This window comes from Oncorhynchus nerka, unplaced genomic scaffold (assembly GCF_034236695.1).
Source record: "Oncorhynchus nerka isolate Pitt River unplaced genomic scaffold, Oner_Uvic_2.0 unplaced_scaffold_841, whole genome shotgun sequence".
NCBI classification, from domain to species: Eukaryota; Metazoa; Chordata; class Actinopteri; order Salmoniformes; family Salmonidae; genus Oncorhynchus; species Oncorhynchus nerka.
In genome coordinates, this window is record NW_027040432.1 from 38391 (window position 1) to 60126 (window position 21736).

The following is a 21736-nucleotide window of genomic DNA, read 5'->3' on the forward strand; positions in this document are numbered from 1 at the left end:
ACCTCCATCAGACTGTACAAACAACCATCAGACTGTACAACCAGCAACACAACCTCCAGACTGTACAACCAGCACTCCATCAGACTGTACAACCAGCAACACAACCTCCATCAGACTGTACAACCAGCAACACAACTCCATCAGACTGTACAACCAGCAACACACAACCCCAACAATCTCCATCAGACTGTACAACCAGCAACACAACCAGCAACACAACAACCCAGCAACACAACCTCCATCAGACTGTACAACCAGCAACACACAATCTCCATCAGACTGTACAACCAGCAACACACAATCTCCATCAGACTGTACAACCAGCAACACACAATCTCCATCAGACTGTACAACCAGCAACACACAATCTCAACCAGCAACACACAATCTCCATCAGACTGTACAACCAGCAACACACAATCTCCATCAGACTGTACAACCAGCAACACACAATCTCCATCAGACTGTACAACCAGCAACACACAATCTCCATCAGACTGTACAACCAGCAACACACAATCTCCATCAGACTGTACAACCAGCAACACACAACTCTCCACAACCAGCAACACAACAATCAGACTGTACAACCAGCAACACACAATCTCCATCAGACTGTACAACCAGCAACACACAGCTCCATCAGACTGTACAACCAGCAACACACAATCTCCATCAGACTGTACAACCAGCAACACACAATCTCCATCAGACTGTACAACCAGCAACACACAATCAACCAGCAACACACAATCTCCATCAGACTGTACAACCAGCAACACACAATCTCCATCAGACTGTACAACCAGCAACACACAACCTCCATCAGACTGTACAACCAGCAACACAACAACCTCCAGACTGTACAACCAGCAACACAACAACCTCCAGACTGTACAACCAGCAACACAACAACCTCCAGACTGTACAACCAGCAACACACAGCACAGCCTGAAGCGGCTAACACCGGTCAAACATCGGACTGAACTAACACCGGTCAAACATCAGACTGAACTAACACCGGTCCAACATCAGACTGAACTAACACCGGTCCAACATCAGACTGAACTAACACCGGTCCAACATCAGACTGAACTAACACCGTCCAACATCAGACTGAACTAACACCGTCCAACATCAGACTGAACTAACACCGGTCCAACATCAGACTGAACTAACACCTGAACTAACACCCATCCAACATCAGACTGAACTAACACTGGTCAAACATCAGACACTGAAACTTAAAAAACGGTCCCACAGCCAAGAGGCCCGAACGTGAATATATATTGAAACAAGGCTGTTCCATGATGTTAACTAGTCAACATAAGACCAGTTTACTGCCATGTTAACGGTGTGTTCAAAGAGCCCCTTCAGCCACAAGACAGGCCAGTCGTTACAGTGGTCTGTGAGTCAGACAGTTAAACCAGGCTAAACGGTCTCAACATACTGTTTAAAAACACAGGGACACATAGTGGAAAACATGACAGGGCTGTAAATATAGAAGTGGACACCAATTTTCCACCATAATTTGCAAATAAATTCATTAAAATTCCTACAATGTGATTTTCTGGATGTTTTTTCCTCATCTTGTCTGTCATAGTTGAAGTGTACCTATGATGAAAATTACAGGCCTCTCTCATATTTTTAAGTGGGAGAACTTGCACAATTGGTGGCTGACTAAATACTTTTTTGCCCCACTGTATTGCACTACTGTTGACCAGGGCCCTATATAGTGTACTACTGTTGACCAGGGCCCTATATAGTGTACTACTGTTGACCAGGGCCCTATATAGTGTACTACTTTAGACCAGGGCCCATAAGAGAAAGGGAGGCTATTTGTAAAACCTCTGAAGAACGAGGGATTCTCCAGACACTGCAACTTCGCCGGCCACGGCGTTGCCTCTCGCCGGCCACAGCGTGCCTCGGCTACGGCGTTGCCTCACGCCGGCTACAGTGTTGACTCAATGTTAAGTTAGGGGCATTTCCATGGAAAAGGACCCATGAGCACCAATTGGGTGACAAATGAAAGCGAACCCACTGGGCACAGGCATCAATTCAATGTCTATTCCACATGGGTTCAACTTACGTCGGAGAAATGATGTAAAAACAACGTTGATTCAACCAGTGTGACCGGCTGAAATGTAAAGCGGTCTTTTCAAACAGCTCATTAAAAAGGGCGTCATTATACCATTTTTTAAATTTTCAGTGTTATTCCAACCTCAAAAACACAGGGATATCTTGTTCGGGCCTTTAAAAGGGTATTATAAATAAAGTGGGTTCAGAAAGAATTGGTACCCTTGATAAACATGAGCAAAAAGTATTATTTTATACTAATACTCAAACAGTTAGGGGTCAAAATGATTCACTTCCCTTGATTTCAATAGCTCACTTTGTGAGGATCAGGGCACAGAGACTTTTTCTAAAATGTTTTCTGAGATTGGAGAACACATTTGGAGAGATATTTCGACCATTCCTCGAAACAGAATCTGTCCAGAACCTTGATCTCCTTCGTTTGAGTTTACGAACTTGTCCTTGTTCAATTCAAACCGCAGGTTTTCAAATGTGTCTCAAGGTCTGGAGACTGAGACGGCCATTGGAAAAATGTTGATTGTGTGGATTCATTTCTTTGTGGATTTTAAATGTGTTGCTTGGGGTTTATTGTCTTGCTGGGAGATCCACTTGCGGCCAACTGTCATTCTCCTGGCAGAGGAAACCAGGTTTTTTTGGCAAAAATGTCCTGGTACTGGGTACAGTTCATGATGCTGTTGACCTTAACAACGGCCTCAGGACCGATGGAAGAAATATATCCCCAAAACATCAAAGATCCACCACTATATTTTTTACAGTAGGTTCGGCGTTCATTCTCATTTCGATGCCAAACCCACCGCTTGGCCAAAGAGCTCTATTTCCATCTCATTGGACTAAAGCAGCAGTTCCAAATCCCGAGCCGATACCGTTTAGTAAACTCCAGGCGTTTACATTTGTTGGATGACAAGAAAATTGTGCTCTTATATTTAGGTTTTAGCAGAAATTATTTGCCTTCTTTAAGATGAAGAAATATGACCTAGTATCTTTGTCATTCTGTTACAAAACCCAACCTGCACTGTTCTTTAAGAGTAAATGTGTTTTTGTAAAAAAATGTTCAGTGGAAATAGTTAAAAAGTAGTCCTCGTGTATATGTTGTTCGGTTTGTTCAACGTTGCAATCAAATATATATATATATATTTTTTTTTTTTAAAGCTTATACTTGAAAAGTCTGAGTCTAAGCATAATTTTGTTATCATGGAATTACCCTTTATCAATCACAGGTCTATATAAAAGTTCAAGAGCCCCCGCAAAGACCAAAGACCTAAAACAGCGAGGGTCCGGGCTATTGTCCCCCGACCACAATATTGGACGCAAATTTTTACATTTTCCGAAAATTCTCTGTGTTAAAAACGTCACCGTCCACCGCCACCCAGCAGGTGAACTCACCGCGGCCTCCGTTGCTTGTGGTCATTTGTCTTCGCGGCGCGTCTCTTCTCTTAGCGGGCATGTCTCATATCCAGAAAGGCACAGTGACTAAGGTCAAATGAAGTCTCATAGACTCTAACCTCAAAGCTGCTGTTGATGACATTATTGCAGTGATTTATTTTTTATCTGTTAAGTGCTGTAACATTATATAGTAGAGAGGCTATAGAACACAGTAGAGAGGCTATAGAACACAGTAGAGAGGCTATAGAACACAGTAGAGAGGCTATAGAACACAGTAGGGAGGCTATAGAACACAGTAGAGAGGCTATAGAACACAGTAGGGAGGCTATAGAACACAGTAGGGAGGCTATAGAACACAGTAGAGAGGCTATAGAACACAGTAGAGAGTAGGAGGCTATAGAACACAGTAGAGGCTATAGAACACAGTAGAGAGGCTATAGAACACAGTAGAGGCTATAGAACACAGTAGAGAGGCTATAGAACACAGTAGAGAGGCTATAGAACACAGTAGAGAGGCTATAGAACACAGTAGAGAGGCTATAGAACACAGTAGAGAGGCTATAGAACTATAGAACACAGTAGGGAGGCTATAGAACACAGTAGAGAGGCTATAGAACACAGTAGAGAGGCTATAGAACACAGTAGAGAGGCTATAGAACACAGTAGAGAGGCTATAGAACACAGTAGAGAGGCTATAGAACACAGTAGAGAGGCTATAGAACACAGTAGAGAGGCTATAGAACACAGTAGAGAGGCTATAGAACACAGTAGGAGGCTATAGAGACACAGTAGGGAGGCTATAGAACACAGTAGGGAGGCTATAGAACACAGTAGAGAGGCTATAGAACACAGTAGGGAGGCTATATAACACAGTAGGGAGGCTATATAACACAGTAGGGAGGCTATATAACACAGTAGGGAGGCTATATACACAGTAGGGAGGCTATATAACACAGTAGGGAGGCTATATAACACAGTAGGGAGGCTATAGAACACAGTAGGAGGCTATAGAACACAGTAGGGAGGCTATATAACACAGTAGGGAGGCTATATAACACAGTAGGGAGGCTATATAACACAGTAGGGAGGCTATATAACACAGTAGGGAGGCTATATAACACAGTAGGGAGGCTATATAACACAGTAGGGAGGCTATATAACACAGTAGGGAGGCTATATAACACAGTAGGGAGGCTATAGAACACAGTAGGGAGGCTATATAACACAGTAGGGAGGCTATAGAACACAGTAGGGAGGCTATATAACACAGTAGGAGGCTATAGAACACAGTAGGGAGGCTATATAACACAGTAGGGAGGCTATATAACACAGTAGGGAGGCTATATAACACAGTAGGGGGCTATATAACACAGTAGGAGGCTATATAACACAGTAGGGGGCTATATAACACAGTAGGGAGGCTATATAACACAGTAGGGAGGCTATATAACACAGTAGGGAGGCTATATAACACAGTAGGAGGCTATATAACACAGTAGAGAGGCTATATAACACAGTAGAGGGGCTATATAACACAGTAGAGGGGCTATATAACACAGTAGAGGGCTATATAACACAGTAGAGAGGCTACAGTAGAGGGGCTATATAACACAGTAGAGAGGCTATAGAACACAGTAGAGAGGCTATAGAACACAGTAGAGAGGCTATAGACAGTCTACTATCTAACACAGTACTATAGAACACAGTAGTGATTCAGACCATTATATCTCCAAGAGGCTATAGAACACAGTGAAAGCAGAGAGAATAAAGGGTCATCTCTTTACAAAATATTTTGTCTATAAACACAGTGGTTAATAAAAAGAACACACTAGACACTTTCAGAACACAGTAGGGAGGCTTCGAACACAGTAGCTATAGAACAGACTTTAACACAGCGAACACAGTCAAATCGGACTATAGAACACAGTAGGGTGGCTGTATAACACAGAACACAGAGGAGTGCATCTGTAGGGAGGCTATTCAAAGAGAGCTATAAACACATCGCTATCTACATCTTAGAACAGTAGACCCATCAGTAGTTTAACACACTATAGAACACAGTAGCCTATAGAACAATCACAGACACAGGGGAGGCTATTCACAAAGGGAGGTTCTCGTAGAGTTATAACACAGTAGAGTGCTGATCAGGGGATCAGTTTAAACACAGTAGGGAGGCTATAGATCAGAATGAATACGACTATATAACACAGACACTATAGAAGAGAGGCACACAGTCCCTCACAGTCCTCTCTCCCAGTAGCCCCTCCTCCTCTATCACTAGAGAGGCTATAGAACACAGTCCTCTCTCTCCTAGCCCCTCCAGTAGGGAGGCTATATAACACAGTAGAGAGGCTATATAACACTCTATAGAACACAGTAGCCCCTCCTAACCTCACAGTAGGGAGGCTCTCCAGTAGCCTACACAGTAACCCCTCACAGTCCTCACAGTCTCCTAGCCCACAGTCCTATAGAACACAGTAGGGAGGCTATAGAACACAGTAGAGAGGCTATAGAACCTCTCTCCACAGTAGGGAGGCTACACAGTAGAGAGGCTATATCCAGTAGGGAGGCTCTCCAGTAGGGAGGCTATATAACACAGTAGGGAGGCTCCTCCTCTCTCACAGTAGAGAGGCTATAGAACACTAGGGAGGCTCCTCTCCAGTCTATAGAACACAGTAGGGAGGCTATAGGAACACAGTAGGGAGGCTATAGAACACAGTAGAGAGGCTATAGAACACAGTAGCCTACACAGTAACCCCCTCCTCCTATAGAACCTCTCTATAACCAGTAGCCTACACAGTAACCCAGTAGAGAGGCTCCTCCCCTCTCCTAGGGAGGCTACTAACCTATAGAACCAGTCCTCCAGTCTCTCCTAGGGAGGCTATAGAACACTAACCCTATCCTCCTCTCTCCTAGCCTACACTAACCCCTCCTCTCTCCCAGTAGCCTACACTAACCCCTCCTCCCTCCTCCAGTAGGGAGGCTCTATATAACACTAACCCCTCCACAGTCTACTCCAGTAGAGGGGCTCCTAGCCTACACTAACCCCCTCCTCCTCTCTCCTAGCCTAAAGGGTCACTAACCCCCTCATTGGTTAATAAAAAAACACCTCACTTTCTCCTAGCCTACAGACTTTACCCGTCCTCAAATCCTCGTGTCCTAGCCCACAGACATCTGTCCCATTCAAAGAGGCCTAAACACATCCTACTACACTAACCCCATCCTCCTTTCACAGCCGTAGCACCAATCACAGACCCCCTCCTCCTCCTAGCCTACACTAACCCCTCCTCCTCTTTTAGATCTGAATACCTAATACAGACACTACACTAACTCCTCCTCCTCTCTCCTAGCCCCTCCTCCTCCTCCTAGCCCCTCCTCCTCCTCTCCTAACCCCCCTCCTCCTCCCTCTCCTAGCCCCTCCCCCTCCTAGCCCCTCCTCCTCTCCTAGCCTACACTCAACCCTCTCCTCCCCCTCCTCTCCTCTCCTAGCCCCTCCTAACCCCTAACCTCCTCTCCTAGCCTACACTAACCCCTCCTCCTCCTCTCCCTAGCCTACACTAACCCCTCCTCCTCCACTCTCCCAGCCTACACTAACCCCTCCTCCTCCTCCTCTCCCAGCCTACACTAACCCCCTCCTCCTCCTCTCTCCCTAGCTCTACACTAACCCCTCCTCCTCCTCCTCCCTCCTAGCCTACACTAACCCCTCCTCCCTCCTCCTAGCCTACACTAACCCCTCCTCCTCCTCTCCTAGCCTACACTAACCCCTCCTCTCTCCTAGCCTACACTAACCCCTCCCCTCCACTCTCCTAGCCTACACTAACCCCCCTCCTCCTAGCCTACACTAACCCCTCCTCCTCCTCTAGCCTACACAACCCCTCCTCTCTCTCCTCTACACTAACCCCCTCCTAGCCTACACTAACCCCTCCTCCTAGCCTCACTCCTCTCTCCCTCCTCACTAACCCTCCCTCTCCCTAGCCTACACTAACCCCTCCTCTCTCCTAGCCTACACTAACCCCTCCTCTCTCCTAGCCTACACTAACCCCTCCTCCTCTCCTAGCCTACACTAACCCCTCCTCCTCTCCAGCCTACACTAACCTCCTCCTCCTCTAGCCTACACTAACCCTCTCCTCTCTCCCCAGCCTCACTAACCCCTCCTCTTTCCTAGCCTACACTAACCCCTCCTCCTAGCCTACACTAACCCCCTCCCTCTCCTAGCCTACACTAACCCCTCCTCCTCTCCTAGCCTACACTAACCCCTCCTCTCTCCTCCTAGCCTACACTAACCCTCCTCTCTCCTAGCCTACACTAACCCCTCCTCCTCTCCTCCTCTCCTAACCTACACTAACCCCCCTCCTCCCTCTCCTAGCCTACACTAACCCCTCCTCTCCTCCACACTAACCCCTCCTCCTCCTCTACACTAACCCCTCCTCCTCCTCTCTCCTAACCTACTAACCCCCCTCCTCCTCTCTCCCCCCTACACACTAACCCCCCTCCTCTCTCCCTCCCCCTCCTCCTCCTCTCCTAGCCTACACTAACCCCTCCTCCTCTAACCTAACCTCCCTCCTCCTCCTCCTAGCCTACACTAACCCCTCCTCCTCCCCCTCTCCTAACCCCTCCTCCTCTCCTCCTCCTCTCTCCTAGCCTCCACTAACCCCCCCCTCCCCCCTCCCTAACCCCCCCCTCCTCTCCTAACCCCTCCTCCTAACCCCTCCTCCTCTCCTCCCCTCCTAACCCCCCTCTCCTCTCCTAACCCCTCCCTCTCCTCCCTCTCTAACCCCTCCTCTCCTCTCCTAACCCCCTCCCTCTCCCTACTCCTAACCCCCCTCCTCTCCTAGCCCACCTAACCCCCTCTCCTCTCCTCTCCTCTCCTAACCTAACCCCTCCTCCTCTCTCCTAACCTCCTAACCCCTCCTCTCCCCTAGCCTCCACTAACCCCCCTCCTCCTCTCTCCCTAACCTGGCCTCTCCCTAACCCCTCCTCTCTCCCTAACCCCCTCCTCTCCTCTCCCTAACCCCCCCCTCCTCCTCCTAGCTCACTAAACCCCCCTCCTCTCCTCTCCTAACCCCTCCCTCTCTCCTCTCCCTAACCTAACCCCTCCTCTCCTCTCCTCTCCCAGCCCTCCCTAACTCCTCCTCCTCCCTAACCCCCTCCTCCTTCCTTCCCCTAACCCCCTCCTCCTCCTCTCTCCTAGCTCCTCTCTCCTTCCCTCCCCCTCCTCTCCCTAACCCCCCTCCTCCTCCTCCTCCCTCCTAACCTACCTAGCCTCCTCTCCTCTCTCAACCCCCCTCCTCCTCCTCTCCTCCCCCAGCTCTACACTAACCCCTCCTCCTCCTCTCCTGTCTAACCCCCTCCTTCCCTCCCAGCTTCCCCAACCCCCTCCCTCCCTCTCCTAGCCTCTCCTAACCCCTCCTCTCCCTCCTCCTCCCTAACCCCTCCTTCTCCTCCCTCCTCTCTACTCCTCCTAACCCCTCCTCTCCTCCCCTCCCCCCTCCTTCTCCTAACCCCTCCTCTCCCTCTCCTTCTCCTCTCCCTAACCCTCCCTCCTCTCTCTCCTCTCCTCCCTCTAACCCTCCTCTCTAACCCCTCCTCTCCTCTACTCCCCTCCTAGCCTACACTAACCTCCTCCCTCCTCCTCTCCTCTCCTCTAACCCCTCCTCCTCCTTCCTCCTAACTCCCCTCCTCTCCTCCTCTCCTTCCTCATAGCCCTACACCTCCTCCCCTCCTCTCCTCTCCTAACCCCTCCCTCCCCCTTCATCACTAACTCCTCTCTCCTCCTTCACTAACCTCCTCCTCTCCTTCCTAACCCCCTCCTTCCTCCTCCCCTCCTCTCCTTCCTCCCTTCCCCTCCTTTCCTCTCTAACCTCCTCTCCTTCCTTCCTCCCCTCCCTCCTCCTCCCCTCCTCTCTCCTAACCCCCTCCTCCCTCCTAACCCCTCCTTTCTCCTCCTCCTCTCTCCTAACTCCTCCTCTCCTAATTCCTCCCTCCTCCTTCTCCTGTCTCCCTCCTCTCCTCTTCCCCTTCCTTCCTTCCTCCTCTCTCCTCCTTCTCCCAACCCTCCTTCCCTCCCTCCTTCTCTCCTAACCCCTCCTTTCCTAACCTCCTCTCTCCTTCTCATCCTCCCTCTCTCTCCTCACCCTCCCTCCTCCCTCCTTCTTCCTTTCCCCTCCTCCTCCTTCCCCTCCTAATCTCCCTCTCCTCCCTCTCTCCTAACCCCTCCTCTCTCCTAATCTCCCTCCTCTCTCCTAACCCCTCCTCTCTCCTAACCCCTCCTCTCTCCTAACCCCTCCTCTCCAAACCCCTCCTCTCCTAACCCCTCTTCATCCCCTCTTCATCTCTTTCCACTCATGTTTTTTCCCTTCTCCAAACCGTAAAGTATCCCAGGAGCCTCCAGAGCAGAGGGCTTTAGGATCATATGACAGCCTTTCCAAGTGGCACCCTATTCCCTATGTAGTGCAATTACTTTTGACCAGGGCCCATAGGGCACTACAGTATTTAGGGAATAGGGTGCCTTTTGGGACGCAGGCCTTTTCTTCTGCTTTCACTTCAGGGTGTCAACAAACAAGTCAGTTCAGTTTCTCTCTCTGAACTTGCTCTTTTTTCCCCTACTAGTTGTTCTGCTTCTCCTCCTCCTCCCGTTTCTATCTGTACCAGGCACTACTGAGAGAACACATTGGGTCGGCTGATACAACACTCAGTAAAGTGAGATAAGAGGGTATATGAGAGGGAGAGAAAGAAAGAGCGAGAGGAGGGGGGAGAGAGAGGGAGAAGGGGAGGAGAGAAAGAAAGAGCGAGAGGAGCGGGGAGAGAAAGAAGGAGCGGGGAGAGAGAGAGAAGGGGAGGAGAGAAAGAAAGAGAGAGAGGAGCGGGGAGAGAGAGAGAAGAGAGCGGGGAGAGAGAGAGAAGAGAGCGGGGAGAGAGAGAGAAGAGAGCGGGGAGAGAGAGAGAAGAGAGCGGGGAGAGAGAGAGAAGAGAGCGGGGAGAGAGAGAGAAGGAGCGAGAGGAGCGGGGAGAGAGAGGGAGAAGGGGAGGAGAGAAAGAAAGAGCGAGAGGAGAGGGGAGAGAGAGGAGAGGTGAGAGAGAGAGAGGAGAGGTGAGAGAGAGAGAAAGGAGCGGGGAGAGAGAGAGAAGAGAGCGGGAGAGAGAGAGAAGGAGCGAGAGGAGCGGGGAGAGAGAGAGAAGGAGCGAGAGGAGCGGGGAGAGAGAGGGAGAAGGGGAGGAGAGAAAGAAAGAGCGAGAGGAGAGGGGAGAGAGGAGCGGGGAGAGAGAGAGAGAGAGTGAGAGAGAGAGGAGAGGGAGAGAGAGAGGAGAGGTGAGAGAGAGAGAGAGGAGCGGGGAGAGAGAGAGAGAGGAGCGGGGAGAGAGAGAGAGCGGGGAGAGAGAGGGAGAAGGGAGGAGAGAAAGAAAGAGCGAGAGGAGAGGGGAGAGAGAGGAGCGGGAGAGAGAGAGAGGAGAGGTGAGAGAGAGAGGAGAGGTGAGAGGAGAGAGAGGAGCGGGGAGAGAGAGAGAGAGGAGCGGGGAGAGAGAGAGAGGATGGGGAGAGAGAGAGAGAGAAGGAGAGAGAGAAGAGAAGGAGAGAGAGAGAGAGAGGGAGAGAGAGAGAGAGGAGCGGGGAGAGAGAGAGAGAAGGGGAGAGAGAGAGAAGAGAGCGGGAGAGAGAGAGAGAGCGGGAGAGAGAGAGAGAGAGCGGGGAGAGAGAGAGAGAGGGAGGGGGAGAGAGAGAGAGAAGAGAGCGAGAGGAGAGGGAGAGAGAGAGAGGAGCGAGGAGAGAGAGGGAGAAGGGGAGGAGAGAAAGAGAGGAGAGGGAGAGAGAGGGAGAGGGAGAGAGAGAGAAGGGGAGAGAGAAGAAAGAGCGAGAGGAGAGGGGAGAGAGAGGAGAGGGAGAGAGAGGGAGAAGGAGGAGAGAAGAGAGAGGGGAGAAGAGGAGAGAGAGGGGAGAGAAGAAGAGGGAGAAGAGAGAGAGAAAGAAAGAGCGAGAGAGAGGGAGAGAGAGAGAGAAGAGCGGGAGAGAGAGGGAGAAGGGGAGGAGAGAAAGAAGGAGCGGGAGAGAGAGGGAGAAGGGGAGGAGAGAAAGAAGGAGCGGGGAGAGAGAGGGAGAAGGGGAGGAGAGAAAGAAAGGAGCGGGGAGAGAGGGAGAGAGGGGAGGAGAGAAAGAAAGAGCGAGAGGAGAGGGGAGAGAGAGGAGGGGAGAGAGAAAGAGAGCGGGGAGAGAGAGCGGGAGAGAGAGGGAGGAGCGGGAGGAGAGAAAGAAAGAAGGAGCGGGAGAGAGAGAGAGAAGGGGGAGAGAAAGAAAGAGCGAGAGGGAGAGAGAGAGAGAGAGGAGCGGGAGAGAGAGAGAGAGAGAGAGCGGGGAGAGAGAGAGAGAGGAGCGGGGAGAGAGAGAGAGAAGGGGAGGAGAGAAAGAAAGAGCGAGAGGAGCGGGGAGAGCGAGAGAGAGGAGCGGGGAGAGGAGAGAGAAGGGGAGGAGAGAAAGAAAGAGCGAGAGGGGGAGAGGAGAGAAAGAAAGAGCGAGCAGAGAGAGGAGCAGGGAGAGAGAGAGAGGGGGAGGGGAGAGAAGGGGAGGAGAGAAAGAAAGAGCGAGAGGAGCGGGAGAGGAGTAGGGAGAGAGAGAGGGGAGGGGAGAGAGAGAGGGGGGAGGGGAGAGAGAGAGGGGGAGGGGAGAGAGAGAGGGGAGAGAGGGGGAGAGAGGGGGGAGAGTGAAAGCACTGGGTCAAGATCAGAGTTTGAAGTCAGAGAGCTTGCAGGTCACTTTTGCTTCCACTTTCTGTCTACATGTGTTTGCATCAGAGGCGGTTGGTGCCGTTTATGAAGAGGGAGGATTAAACTCTTTTTTATGAGCATTACAGCATATTGGATGACTGTCATTCGTACTCCATTCACCCAGTTCAATATAACATTGATAGGGTTTAGGCTACTACATGATACTCTAATTGTCCCTATACCCATCATGAGGTTGCTGCAGCCAGGCCTAAACCCTATACCCATCATGAGGTTGCTGCAGCCAGGCCTAAACCCTACACCCATCATGAGGTTGCTGCAACCAGGCCTAAACCCTACACCCATCATGAGGTTGCTGCAACCAGGCCTAAACCCTACACCCATCATGAGGTTGCCACAACCAGGCCTAAACCCTACACCCATCATGAGGTTGCTACAACCAGGCCTAAACCCTACACCCATCATGAGGTTGCCACAACCAGGCCTAAACCCTACACCCATCATGAGGTTGCTACAACCAGGCCTAAACCCTACACCCATCATGAGGTTGCTACAACCAGGCCTAAACCCTATACCCATCATGAGGTTGCTACAACCAGGCCTAAACCCTACACCCATCATGAGGTTGCCACAACCAGGCCTAAACCCTACACCCATCATGAGGTTGCTACAACCAGGCCTAAACCCTACACCCATCATGAGGTTGCTACAACCAGGCCTAAACCCTACACCCATCATGAGGTTGCTACAACCAGGCCTAAACCCTATACCCATCATGAGGTTGCTACAACCAGGCCTAAATCGCAATAATCTAGTTTTGTGTTTTTCATGTTTGAGCGTTTAGGTGCTTGTTCTCATGTCTTTTTGGTCTCGTCTCCTTGGCTCCTCTGTGCATCTTCCCATTTACACCAGAGATCTGGATATAAATGACAGCCCTAACAAAATGGGAATTGTTGTCCCAAAGGCAGAAAGGCAGGCGACAAGCTAGGTCCAAAACAAGCCCATAGAAATGCATTGGGCTGACTGTGGACAGATTTTGGAGTAAAACCTCTTTGCCGCCTCTTCCTCTATGATTTACACACACACCAACACCAAGCCCTCCCTCACACAAGCCCTCCCCTCACACCAAGCCCCTATTAGATTATTGTTGACTGTTTGAAATAGTGTATTTGACCTTTCATTGTACACCACTTATTTAGAGAAAAACATAGAAATAAAATACCTAGATATGTGGTGAATTACCCAGAAGTTAAAAATACATCAAAAACATTGAGATATGATTTCTAGGCCATATATCACCCAGCCCTAATTCTACTCATTTTGCCATGGAACAGAGAGAATAATTAACAGTTTTTACAGCTCATTCCCTACAATTCTTCACATTTTGTCACAGGCTGGAGGAAAAAGTCTGCTGTTTTTAAATATGATAACTGATGATCAATGGACTCCACCCCGGTCTGTAATTCAACCATGCTCACTACACGCTCAGACTAACGCTAACTACACGTTTAGACTAACGCTCACTACACGCTCAGACTAACGCTCACTACACGCTCAGACTAACGCTCACTACACGCTCAGACTAACGCTCACTACACGCTCAGACTAACGCTCACTACACGCTCAGACTAACGCTCAGACTAACGCTCAGACTAACGCTCAGACTAACGCTCAGACTAACGCTCAGACTAACGCTCAGACTAACGCTCAGACTAACGCTCAGACTAACGCTCAGACTAACGCTCAGACTAACGCTCACTACACGCTCACTACACGCTCAGACTAACGCTCACTACACGCTCAGACTAACGCTCACTACACGCTCAGACTAACGCTCACTACACGCTCAGACTAACGCTCACTACACGCTCAGACTAACGCTCACTACACGCTCAGACTAATGCTCACTACACGTTTAGACTAATGCTCACTACACGTTTAGACTAACGCTCACTACACGTTTAGACTAACGCTCACTACACGTTTAGACTAACGCTCACTACACGCTCAGACTAACGCTCACTACACGTTAAGACTAACGCTCACTACACGTTTAGACTAACGCTCACTACACGCTCAGACTAATGCTCACTACACGTTTAGATAGATGGCCGCTAGACTAATCACCCCCCCCCAAAAAAAAAATGGTTGACAGCTGATGCAAAACCAATTATCTAAAATGTCACCTTGTGTATTCTATTATTCTAACTGTCAACAGTAAGTTGAGACCCCGACCCCCGACTGAGTTCACCTCCGCGGGCCTACAGTTGCCCATCCCTGATTTAGACAGTGTGTTTAAGGGAATAAGAATCTGCTTTTGTTTATAGTATGTGTGTGTGTGTCAAGACACGATACTTCCATTACTGCTGTGCCACTGGAATCTTCTTCAAAATGTTAGTCTCTCTCCTGGTAACATAGTAACTAAAACTAGGAGGAAGTAAGGACATTCTATGAGATGTTAGTCTCTCTCCTGGTAACATAGTAACTAAAACTAGGAGGAATTAAGGACATCTGTGAGATACTGTATCTGGAGCGCCTACAGAGAGATAATGAAAGAATGTGCTTCTGTTTGTGTGTTAAAAAGGGGAAATGTACAAAGATAAGATAACTTCTGACATTTGTTGTTCTGTCTGCAGGGTGACATTTAGCGTTCATTCTGACACACACATACACACACACACGATCCCATGCACAACTTAGACACAGACTCCTGTCACACCCATGAGCTGGTTAGAGCCGTGCAGGACAAGACAATTTAGTCTAGGGGTTTCTTTGGGAAATACATGCCCTCTCTGGATTGGCTGTATACAGTCGAAGTCTGACGTTTACATACACTTAGGTTGGAGTCACTCGGTCTGGAGTCACTCGGTCTGGAGTCACTCGGTCTGGAGTCACTCGGTCTGGAGTCACTCGGTCATGTACCACTGTACATGTTTGACCTACTTGTTAGATGTGTGTGTATACAGTTGAAGTCGGAAGTTTACATACACCTTAGCCAAATACATTTTAAACCCAGTTTTTCACAATTCCTGACATTTAATCCTAGTAAAAATTCCGTCTTAGGTCAGTTAAGATCACCACTTTATGTTAAGAATGTGAAATGTCAGAATAATAGTAGAGAGAATTAATTACTTCAGCATTTATTTATTTTATCACATTCCCCGTGGGTCAGCAGTTTACTTAATACTAATTGAGTGTTTGGTAGCATTGCCTTTAAATTATTTAACTTGGGTCAAACGTTTCAGGTAGCCTTCCACAAGCTTCCCACAATAAGTTGGGTGAATGTTGACCCATTCCTCCTGACAGAGCTGGTGTAACGGAGTCAGGTTTGTAGGCCTCCTTGCTCGCACACGCTTTTTTCAGTTCTGCCCACATATTTTCTATGGGATTGAGGTCAGGTGTTGTGATGGCCACTCATTTGCAACCAAGCTTTAACTTCCTGACTGATGTCTTGATGTTGCTTCAATAGATCCACATAATTTCCCTCCTTATGATGCCATCTATTTTGCAGCAAAGCACCCCCACAACATGATGCTGCCAGCCCCATGCTTCAGGATTGGGATGGTGTTCTTCGGCTTGCAAGCATCCCCCTTTTTCCCTCCAAAACATAACGATGGTGATTATGGTCAAACAGTTCTATTTTTTGTTTCAGCAGAGGACATTTCTCCAAAAGGCGGTTTTGAAGCAGTGGCTTCTTCCTTGCTGAGCGGCCTTTCAGGTTATGTCGATATAGGACTCGTTTTACTGTGGCTATAGATACTTTTGTACCGGTTTCCTCCAGCATCTTCACATCTTCACTTGCTGTTGTTCTGGAATTGATTTTGCACCAAAGTAAGTTAATCTCTAGGAGACAGAAGACAAACACTCCTAGTGTTGGTTGGTAGACACTCCTAGTGTTGGAAGGTAGACACTCCTAGTGTTGGAAGGTAGACACTCCTAGTGTTGGAAGGTAGACACTCCTAGTGTTGGAAGGTAGACACTCCTAGTGTTGGAAGGTAGACACTCCTAGTGTTGGAAGGTAGACACTCCTAGTGTTGGAAGGTAGACACTCCTAGTGTTGGAAGGTTGGAGGTAGACACCCTAGTGTTGGAAGGTAGACACTCCTAGTGTTGGAAGGTAGACACTTAGTGTTGGAAGGTAGACACTCCTAGTGTTGGAAGGTAGACACTCCTAGTGTTGGAAGGTAGACACTCCTAGTGTTGGAGACACCCTAGTGTTGGACACTCCTAGTGTTGGAAGGTAGACACTCCTAGTGTTGGAAGGTAGACACTCCTAGTGTTGGAAGGTCTAGTGTTGGAAGGTAGACACTCCTAGTGTTGGAAGGTAGACACTCCTAGTGTTGGAAGGTAGACACTCCTAGTGTTGGAAGGTAAACACTCCTAGTGTTGGAAGGTAGACACTCCTAGTGTTGGAAGGTAAACAGCCTCGTGTTTCTTACAGAGTCACAATATTTTACATAAAGTTGTTTATTTTTTAAAGGACCTAAGTGTTTAATCTGCTTTACGTTTTATTTTGTTGGCCAAAGAAAGTCTGGTCACACTGGTCCGGTAGCTCACACTCTGGTCCGGTAGCACAGTCACACTCTGGTCCGGTAGCACAGTCACACTCTGGTCCGGTAGCACAGTCACACTCTGGTCCGTAGCACAGTCACACTCTGGTCCGGCAGTCACAGTCCGGTAGCACAGTCACACTCTGGTCCGGTAGCACAGTCACACTCTGGTCCGGTAGCACAGTCACACTCTGGTCCGGTAGCACAGTCATAGCACAGTCATACTGGGATTGTGACAACCCTTCTTCTCCGTGTCGAGTCAAAGAGGCTGAGTGTGGACGTGTTTTAACACCAGTCTCATTAGTCACTCCCATCCTACAGGCTGTCATCACACATCATCCTAATGGCTTGATAATGAAGCTAGAATACAGGCTTCCCCTGTTAGAGGACAAATCACACACACACACACACACACACCACACACACCACACACACAGACAGTTTTAATGGAGTGGTCGTCCACTTGAACAAGCCTGTTCTCCAAGCAGGGCAAGGTTAAGTTTCATCAGTGTTAAGCTGGTCTAGCCAGTCTCTGGTTAAGACTACACACACATGCGCAAAACACACCCAAACTTTTCTCCAAACCCACACAGCACGTCCCTTAACACCTGCCCTCCTTAACAAAACCCGTGCACTCACTGCCCCCCTCTCTTCTACATCTCTCACACACACACACACACACACACACACACACCATAGCCAACATCCTCCAGCAACCATCCTCTAGACAGAGAGACAGACAGACAGGACAGGGCCCCTGCTTTGAGTTGGCCACCAAAACAAAGGCAGCTTTCAGCCACTCTGATCCCTGAACAAAAGGAGAAACTCAACACGGAGAGGAGAGAGGACCACTCCACTCCAGCCGCTACATTCAAATCGCGTCCCTCAGATAACACCCTATTCTCTATGTACCGCGCTACTATGGACCGGGCGCATAGGGCTCTGTTCAAAAGTAGTGCACTACATAGGGAATATGGGCGTCAGTTGGGACACAGGCCTTTCACTAAACAGCAGACCAATATGAAAGATGTCCCTTTCTCACCAGAACAATGGTTAGTTATGACCAAGTGACCGGAGGCTGTTTTAAAGGTGTAAAACTATCCCTGCCTGGTTGAGGTATCTGGCCTGGGAGAGTAGAGAAACAAGGGGGTTGAGGTATCGGACCTGGGGAGGACCAGAGAAACAAGGGGGGCTGAGGTATCTGGCCTGGGAGGACCAGAGAAACAAGGGGGTTGAGGTATCTGGCCTGGGAGGAGTAGAGAAACAAGGGGGTTGGAGGTATCTGGCCTGGGAGGACCAGAGAAACAAGGGGGGTTGGAGGTATCTGGCCTGGGAGGACCAGAGAAACAAGGGGGTTGAGGTATCTGGATCTGGGAGGACCAGAGAAACAAGGGGTTGAGGTATCTGGCCTGGGAGGAGTAGAGAAACAAGGGGGGTTGAGAGGTATCTGGCCTGGGAGGAGTAGAGAAACAAGGGGTTGAGGTATCTGGCCTGGGAGGAGTAGAGAAACAAGGGGGTTGAGGTATCTGGCCTGGGAGGAGTAGAGAAACAAGGGGGTTGAGGTATCTGGCCTGGGAGGACCAGAGAAACAAGGGGGTTGAGGTATCTGGCCTGGGAGGAGTAGAGAAACAAGGGGGTTGAGGTATCTGGCCTGGGAGGAGTAGAGAAACAAGGGGGTTGAGGTATCTGGCCTGGGAGGAGTAGAGAAACAAGGGGGTTGAGGTATCTGGCCTGGGAGGACCAGAGAAACAAGGGGTTGAGGTATCTGACCTGGGAGAGGAGTAGAGAAACAAGGGGGTTGAGGTATCTGACCTGGGAGGAGTAGAGAAACAAGGGGGTTGAGGTATCTGGCCTGGGAGGAGTAGAGAAACAAGGGGGTTGAGGTATCTGGCCTGGGAGGAGTAGAGAAACAAGGGGTTGAGGTATCTGGCCTGGGAGGAACAGAGAAACAAGGGGGTTGAGGTATCTGGCCTGGGAGGACCAGAGAAACAAGGGGGTTGAGGTAACTGAGCTGGGAGGACCAGAGAAACAAGGGGGGTTGAGGATCTGGCCTGGGAGGACCAGAGAAACAAGGGGTTGGGAGGTATCTGGCCTGGGAGGACCAGAGAAACAAGGGGGTTGAGGCATCTGGCCTGGGAGACCAGGAGAAACAAGGGGGTTGGAGGTATCTGGCCTGGGAGGACCAGAGAAACAAGGGGTTGAGGTAATCTGGCTGGGAGGACCAGAGAAACAAGGGGGTTGATGTATCTGGGTTGGGAGGGTCAGAGAAACAAGGTGAGTGTAGGGTGGGGATCAGAAAGGGGTAGAGAGGGGGGGTTAGAGGTGTCAACAGGGAGGGGTGCTGCCTAGACTTGCCAAAGCGAGCCCTAACAGTCATGAGCACCCTGGCCATAGGGCTCTCTGGTCAAAAGTAGTGTGATATATAATGGCACCCTGGCCATAGGGCTCTGGTCAAAAGTAGTGTAATATATAATGGCACCCTGACCATAGGGCTCTGGTTAAAAGTAGTGTCATATATAATGGCACCCTGGCCATAGGGCCTAAGCTGGGGTAAAAGTAGTGTAATATATAATGGCACCCTGGCCATAGGGCTCTGGTTAAAAGTAGTGTCATATATAATGGCACCCTGGCCATAGGGCTCTGGTTAAAAGTAGTGTAATATATACGGGCACCCGGGCCATAGGGCTCTGGTTAAAAGTAGTGTAATATATAATGGCACCCTGGCCATAGGGCTCTGTTAAAAGTAGTGTAATATAATGGCACCCTGGCCATAGGGCTCTGGTCAAAAGTAGTGTAATATATAATGGCACCCTGGCCATAGGGCTCTGTCAAAAGTAGTGTAATATATAATGGCACCCTGGCCATAGGGCTCTGGTCAAAAGTAGTGTAATATATAATGGCACCCTGGCCATAGGGCTCTGGTCAAAAGTAGTGTCATATATAATGGCACCCTGGCCATAGAACCTCCCAGATAACTTCATTAAAGACTCTTCAGACGCTCCCATGACAACCGACCGGGGGAAAGGGGGGTAGGATGATGGGGAGGGTGTTTGTCTGAATGAGGGAGGCTCCTGCTGAGAAAGAAGTCTCACGCTTGGCCCCTCCTAAACCCCAACCCCCCCCCCCCTTCACATAGTCACCCCCAACCACCAGGAACATGTAAACAGAGGAGAAACACATGGTTCAGACTATAGAGTCTAGTAGTTACAGGGGTTCAGACTATAGAGTCTAGTAGTTACAGGGGTTCAGACTATAGAGTCTAGTAGTTACAGGGTTCAGACTATAGAGTCTAGTAGTTACAGGGTTCAGACTATAGAGTCTAGTAGTTACAGGGTTCAGACTATAGAGTCTAGTAGTTACAGGAGTGCAATGTTCTCTACTGTGGCTGCAAGGATTAGGACTATTTACAGTTTAGGGTCAACGCTGAGGGCTCATCGGTTGAATTTGAGGGGTTAATCTGATTCAATGATGTCCTTGAATAAAGAAGCAACCGGTTGGGTGAAACCACTACAGACATCGTCCCATTGGTAGAGCAGCCGGTGATGGGTGGGCCCGCCCACTGGTAGAGCAGCTGGTGGTGGGTGGACCCGCCCCTACTGGTAGAGCAGCTGGTGATTGGTGGACCCGCCCCACTGGTAGAGCAGCAGGTGATTGGTGGACCTGCCCCCACTGGTAGAGCAGCAGGTGATTGGTGGGCCCGCCCCCACTGGTAGAGCAGCAGGTGATTGGCAGGGCCCGCCCCACTGGTAGAGCAGCAGGTGATTGGTGGGCCCGCCCCACTGGTAGAGCAGCAGGTGATTGGTGGGCCCGCCCACTGGTAGAGCAGCAGGTGATTGATGGGCCCGCCTCACTGGGTAGAGCAGCTGGTGATTGGCCCGCCCCCACTGGTAGAGCAGCTGGTGATTGGTGGGCCCGCCCACTGGTAGAGCAGCTGGTGTTTAGCTGGGCTTGATTCATCAACAGTTCATGCAGTCTACCACTAACAAGCCTAGAAAGCAAGTAACCTTGGTCTCAGACTGGAACCTAGAATACATGAACAACATCTCAGCAGATATTACAGGTTCTATGAACAAAGTCTGACACACGACCTACAAGGCCAGTGTGACACACACACACACACACACGGAATGCAGGCAAACTGCAACCTGCCATAAGAAACTGTTTGAAATGATTTACTGTGTGAGAGTCTAAAACAACACTTAAACTGTCTGTACTGGGAGCTTTTCATCTTTTCCCAGAAGCCTTATACACAGAGGGCACGCCCCCTATCTGTACTGGGAGCTTTTCCATCAGAAAGGACCCATGAGCACCCAGCCTTATACACAGAGGGCATGTCCCCCCTATCTATACTGGGAGCTTTTCCATCAGAAAGGACCCATGAGCACCCAGAAGCCTTATACACAGAGGGCACGTCCCTCCCCTATCTATACTGGAGCTTTTCCATCAGAAAGGACCCATGAGCACCAGAACCTTATACACAGAGGGCACGTCCCCCTATCTATACTGGGAGCTTTTCCATCAGAAAGGACCCATGAGCACCCAGAAGCCTTTATACACAGAGGGCACGTCTCTATCTGTACTGGGAGCTTTTCCATCAGAAAGACCCATGAGCACCTCTATACACAGAGGCACGCCCCCCCTATCTATACTGGGAGCTTTTCCATCAGAAAGGACCCATGAGCACCCAGAAGCCTTATACACAGAGGCACGTCCCCCTATCTATACTGGGAGCTTTTCCATCAGAAAGGACCCATGAGCACCCAGAAGCCTTATACACAGAGGGCACGTCCCCCCTAAGATTTGTCTTCCATTCAGCTTCGAATAGCCAACTTCATAAAATTGTTATCAATGAAGTTAGGAGAAGTTATCTTGTCTAACTATCTTAGCTGGGATGCTCAAGCTGGCAAGCTTGGTAGAGTTCAGAGAAAAAGCAAGCGATAACTAAAATGTAGTGAATAACTCACATTCCTTTCAGTCTTTTATCCAGATTTGAGC

At 49.5% G+C, this 21736-nt stretch overlaps 1 protein-coding gene across 1 annotated transcript in view; it reads right to left on the reverse strand.

Moving 5' to 3' along the window:
* The window catches only part of LOC135571029 (CD82 antigen-like), a 54778-nt gene that overhangs the window by 28574 nt on the left and 4468 nt on the right, over window positions 1–21736 (reverse strand). The gene's annotated exons all lie outside the window — the stretch shown is intronic.